Here is a 7,003-nt window from a genome sequence, read left to right as displayed (position 1 = left end):
ATGATCACCAATTTTTTTAATATTATTAATGTTTAGAAGGAAATTAGCTACCATGCATTTTATTCTTTTATTGATTTTTCTTCCGAAGACTAAAAATTAATTAATCAATCGTGTATGCAGAAAAGACAAGGAGGAGGACGTTGGATGCGTACATTGACTTTTCATATAACTTGACTGAAATTTGCTACCTAACTTTATAGTTTATTAGCATGATTTTTATTTTTCTATATTATATTGAGTTTTCTGTATTTGGGTTTCAAAGACGATATATAATCTTAATTTTTTTTTAAATTATATCGTCGTGACTATCCACTCCCAAATAAATAAATAAAACAAGAGGAAGACTTGAGCTATTACAAAATTTTACTAATGTTTATTTTTAATAATACAAATGTTGTGTATATCCATACACCTCATTAACCCTTTAATTTACTGTTCATATGTATGATATACAGTATGTGATGTAAGATATGTTGGTGAATTGATAAGAATGGAAAGATAGGGAAAAAACGAGTTATTGAATGAATATTAAAGATTTAAGCATGCTTAAATATCTTTTGTAAGTGTTCTTTATTTCTCTACTAAAATAATTTTATATTTCTTAAATACTAAATTACATAAATACTATAAGTATTAAAATTCAAATAATAATCGTTGAAATTCAAGTGTGGGTGGTGAAGTCCCACGTCAAATAGAAATGGAGAAAATGTTGGGTTTCTAAAAGAAATTACTCATACCCCTAATACCTTAAAGTTTTTGATGAATATGTGGAGTCTTTTTCACTTGGTTTGCTCTTGATTCAATGTGGATGCTCCTCATGATGACTCATCAGTGGTATCCGAGTCAGGTTCGAGTAAGAGATCGACTTCTTGACGTGGTGGTGGTCGGGCATCGTGTCCCTTTGAAGTGTCTGTGACGTGGTAAATGTGTTTGTCAATAGTGATTCAAGTATGTGGATGAAAGAGCTTCCGTTTGAGGAGGAGTACAATGGATGAACTCACACTTGATGGGGGGGGGGGGGGGGGGAGGGTGTTGAGAAACAAGTGTGAGTTGTTAGTCTCCATTGCTCGAAAAAGTAGAGGTTGGACACTTTATATGTGACAAGACCCATACATCCATTTCCTTAAGGTTTTAGACGAATATGTGGGGTCTCTCTCACTTGTTTGAGCGTGTTTTTATCCTTTAGGTGAGTGTTTGAGTAAATGTTGATGTTTCTCCCTCATGATGGATGACCTAATAGTGGTATCAGAGTCAAGTTTGAGTAAGAGATCGATTCCTTGTATCGAAAGTCTTCTAGACGTGGTGATGGTCAGGTGGCGTGTCCCGTTTAAGTGTCTGTGACGTGGTAATCGCATATGTCAACAACGGTACAAGTATGTGGATGAAATATCTTCTACATGAGGGGAGTATAATGTAGGTGACTCACACTTGTGAGACAAATTGTTGGGATTCAAGTGTGAGTGGTTAAATCAAACGTCGATTAAAAATTGAGGAAATATTGGTTTATAAGATAAATGACTCATACCCCTAATACCTTAAGATTTTTAGTGAATATGTGATGTGTATTTCACTTATGTTGCTCTTGATCTAATGTGGATGCTCCTCATGTTGATCCATGAGTGGTATCATAGTCCGGTTCGAGTAAGGGACCATCTCCTTGTATCGAAAGTTTTTCTAACGTGGTGGTGGTCATGTGGCGTGTCCCTTGAAGTGCCTGTGACGTGGTATGTGTGTCTCTCAACGACGATCTAAATATGTGATGAAAGAGTTTCCGCTTGAGGAATGAATGGATTCACACTTGGGGGATGAAGAGATTATTGAGAAATAAGTGTGAGTTGTTAGTCCCACATTGCTTGAGAAAGTGTATGTTGAACATTTTATAAGTGAGATGATTTATACATCCATGACCATAAGATTTTAGGTGAATATCTGATATTTTTCTCATTTGTTTTCGTGAGTCTTTGATCTTTAGGTAAGCGTTTGATCAAATATAAATACTTTCCTCTCATGATAACCAACAATAATAAAAAAGAATATAATATTTATAAATTTTTGTCATATATTTATTATTATTTATTATTGATTATGGTATTATTTATATTTTAAAAATAAAGAATATACTCGTGGATATACATGCGTAGAGAGGAAGTGTGTTTAAATTTAAGTTCATTTAAGTCAGATTTGTAAATCAATATAAAAAATATAAAATTATAGAAAATTAAATATTATTAAACATGTTTGAATTTTTTTCATAAAAATTAATTTTGATAAAATCAAAATTTGAATTCTTTTTCAAAATCGAACCAAACTATATATATTTTTAATATTTATTTTATTAATATGATATATTTTATTAATATATTATTTTAAAGATTGAATGAGATAACTGAAATGATATTTGCTAGTTCGCTTAAATGATTGTGAACAAATTATTAATACTTTATAAATTAATAACTTAAAAAAATATATTATAACTATTTTAATAAAAATATTTATTAGTTTAATTTAATCTATTATTTTATCATTTCATATATATCAAACATAATGTCATTTTGTGATATTAATTTAAAACTGTTATTTCATTGTATCTTTATAATAATATATTATGGCTCATTTGTTATATATAAAAAATAATGGTATTATATATTTTTTTAAATATTTTTTTTGAATTTTTTGACAAAAATAAAAGTTATTTAAAATTCATTAGTTATAAATTAAAATTAATAATTTTAATTATTAAATAAAGAGAATAAAATTATCAAAATGTCTAAATATTTCATAAAGAATTTTCATTACTAATAAAAAAGGTAAATTAATTGTCTAATAGAGAGAACTCTAGTTCCTTTTTTTTTATATTAAAAACAATATTTATTCATTCAAATTGACACAATACATCTCGTAATACAAATTCAAAATCTCTATAAATTAAAAAGGATGAATATGTGAACAAACTCACAACAATCACGTTAATAGCATATAACGGAAAAATGCCTACAAATGTGACAAAGTCTACAAATATGACAAAATTGAAATGCTCGAAATACCCATGTCTCTAAGTCTGTAGCGTTGAAGAAGTCAAAGTCATTGATTGAATATACAATGAGTTGAAACTAATATGTTAATCTGAACAGAACAAACACCGCATCAAGATGGAAAAACAAAATAACGGCGCAATAAGACGACAACCAACACAATATCGCATTAAGACGATGAAATCACGAAGAAAAAACTAAAAATATATGTGAATGAGCAACGGTCAAAGTTTATTATCGATTGCCTAACAAACGTAATTATCCTTACATTACAAATAAAATAAAATAGTTAGATTATATTTAAGACTCCTCCACAATCTGGAGTATGCAAATCAAATAGACTAAGCTGGTTGCGGCAAAGGTTTAGTGAGTAAATATGTTAATTGGATAACATATGAAACAAGGAAGAGTTTGATGAGTCTAATGGTAATTTTCTCACGAACAACATGTTAATCAATTTCAATATATTTTGTAGGTCGATAGAAAGTTGGATTATGAGCCTAATAAATGGCCAATCTATTATCACAATAAATCAAACTAGGCTTGGAAAAATTGACGTGTGAGTCATCAAATAAATAATTAACCATTGTATGCCATATGTTAAACTCGTCAATGCCCAATATTCAGCTTTTAAACTTGATATAGAAACAATTGATTGTTTGTTGGACTTCCAAGAAATCAGAGAGGATCCTAAAAAGACAACATAACCAATTACAAACCTTCAAGTGATTGGACATGTTTCCCCGTATAAATATTAAAAATCAGACAATTATAAATGAACATTAGAAGCATAATATAATACCTTAGTATAACAAAAATTTAAATATTGTAATATATGAGTAGCAACCTTAAAATGAACATGTTTAGGATGAGAAACATGTTGACTGAGAAGTTGAATAACAAAAGATACATTACTCCTATTTGTGGTTAGATAAATTAACCTGTCAACGGAGTAACATCTTCAAACAAAGGAGAATCAGTACAATTAAATTTTTAAGAGGAATCATAGGGAGTATTTGAAGTTTTAGTTGCAACATTATCGGTATCATCGAAAATATCTAAGGTGTATTTTGGTTAAGAATTATATTCTTAGGTGATCTTGGAACCTCAAGGCCAAGGAAATATCTAACTTTACCTAGATCATTGACCTTGAACTTACCATTTAAAAAACATTTTACTTTTTAGATCTTTCCAAAGTCATTACATTACATGTGAAGACTATGACATCAACACAAACTAATAAAGATGAAATCAATTTTTTTGAGTACCTTAAACCCTAGCTTTCTTAAGTCCATAAATTGACTTAAGGAGCTTCCAAACTTTAATAGTTCTAGAATTGACATTAGATATAATTAAACTAATAGGTATAGACATGTAGACCTCCTCATTCAAATCATCGTGTAAAAAAAACATTATGGGTATCAAATTATTCTAAAAACCATCTTTTAATGTAAACTGAATCAATAAGGGTTTTACAGTTGTTAATTTAGAAAGAGTAGAAAAATTATCAAATAAATACAGACCTTCAAGTTGTGTATAACCTTTATCCACTAATCTTGTTGGGAAAAAACAAAAAAAGTATAGAGAAAAAAGAGTAACACAATCACAACACAAGAACATAACGTGGAAACTCCAAAACCGGAGAAAAACCATGGTCGTTGTCAATAGAAACCAGAGAATAATACTATGTGAAAATTGTTACAACACATAATACACTCTCAACTAACCCATGCCTCCAGTATGTCCACACCCTCCAAAACAAATATTTAACTACACCTAATATAAGAGTATAAGAGAATAAATAAAATCAAATACAAGCTTAAAGTGTTTTTGACTGTTGCATATTAGAATGAAGAACTTGGATCATATATATAGCCCTGAACTCCCTCTTCCTTCACAAAACTAAGCAATGTTGGACTTCAAAGAACTTGTATCCTATATATAGCCTTGAACTCTCTCTTCATTCACAAAACTAAGTGATGGGGAACTTCTTCAACATGTATATTTTCAATCAACCTCAACAATCTCCACCTTGATTGAAAATAATACCAAAACTTTCATTGTCTTCACCCACAATCATACTCCACCATAAAAAGTATAGTCACTTGAAGCTACACCACTCCAAAAATTTCACATTGTCTTCACTGACAATCATAGTTTTAAAAGCTATCATACTCTTTCATGAAAAATATATTTCACTTGAAGATAAACCATTTTAAGATATTCACATTGTCATCACCGACAATCATATATTTTATCATGAAGAATGAATTTCACTTGAAGCTAAATCACTCAAATAATTTCACATTGTCTTCTCCGATAATCATAGTTTTAAAAAAACTATCATACTCTACCTAAAGAAGAGTATACTTCACTTGAATCTAAATCACTTCAAGAATTTTCACATGTCGAAAACCAGGTTGAAACATTATGGTGCAACTTCCTTGTTGGCATGAAGCTCTTCAACCACCGACATAATCTTGCACCTTGTGTATCTTGATTGCATCAACATATCTTTGACTTAAACTTTCCACAAGTCAATAAAAATTATTCCATCAATTTTTTCTAAGCCTAAACTGCATAGTGGATTTTTTTACTGCTGCTCAACAACTCTTTCACAACATTATCCTTCTTTTTTGATGTGGAAGATCCAACAAAACTGCAACCACAAAGCATACTAAGAACACGTATCCCCTGATCGAATCAGAAGCTCTGATACTAGTTGTTGGAAAAAAAATAAACAAATCATAGATAAAAAAGAGGAACACAATCACAACACAAGAACATAACGTGGAAACTCCAAAACCGGAGAAAAAACCACGGTCGTTGTCAATAGACAAATAGAGAATAATATTATGTGAAAATTGTTACATTACATAATATACCCTTAACTAACTCAGACCCCCAGTACACTCATACACTCCAAAACAAAATACTTAGCTACATCTCACAACACTCTAATACAAGAGTATAAGAGAACAAAGAAAGTCAAAGACAAACTTAAAGTACTTTTGACTGGTGCATCTTAGAATGAAGAACTTGAATCATGTATATAGTAGTGGACTCCATATTCCTTCACAAAACTAAGTAATGTGAGACTTCAAAGAACTTGTATCATATATATAACTTTGGACTCTCTCTTCATTCACAAAACCAAGCGATATGAGACTTTTTCAACATATATATTTTCAACTAACCCCAACAAATCTGACCTTATATCTCTCAATAGATCCCCCTTATAGGTGTTTAATTTTATACACTTGTTTTCAAACAATTGATGTCTTACCGTATGGATGATCAACAATATACCATGTACTAGTAGATTCAAGAGAATGCAATTCAGTTGTCATAACATTTTCCGACAATTAAAATTTGATGCTTGATTATAAGTTTTAGGTTCAATTACAAAAGAAACAGTTAAATAAAAAAAATCAATAATAAGAATTGCACATATCATAATATAAAACATTAAAAAAAAGGAAATACCGAGTTTTTGGAATTGGTTGATAAGGAGTTATGATATTTAAGGAGATCACAATAGTAGTCATTGAGGTAACTAGGCCTTTTTCATGATTCTAGTGGATTGTCTAATAGAGTAAATGAGAGGTTGTTCTGGTTGTGCAGAGAGAAGAGGGGTAGGTTGGTCTGATTGTTCTGAGGGATTATCTAGGTGAGGATTAATATGAGTAAAGGTTCTGGATGATTATTTGATTGTGGTTTCGAGTCTACATGATCATAATGTATGATAGGAACAAGATTGAAAGAGGTTTAGGATGCATAATGGGAAAAAAGGATAAATATGTTCAAAGAAAATAACATTTATATATATAAAGAATTCACATGAACGTAAATCATATAAGAAATAACATTTAGTATCATTTATATAATCTAACAAACGCAAATTTTCTAGCACCGTGATCAAAGTCATATAAACATGTAAAGTAGAAGCAAAAGTCAGGTAACCAAAACAC

The sequence above is a fragment of the Lathyrus oleraceus genome, chromosome 3 (genome assembly GCF_024323335.1).
Source record: "Lathyrus oleraceus cultivar Zhongwan6 chromosome 3, CAAS_Psat_ZW6_1.0, whole genome shotgun sequence".
In the NCBI taxonomy this organism is placed as follows: domain Eukaryota; kingdom Viridiplantae; phylum Streptophyta; class Magnoliopsida; order Fabales; family Fabaceae; genus Lathyrus; species Lathyrus oleraceus.
Note: the sequence above shows the minus strand (reverse complement) of the source record.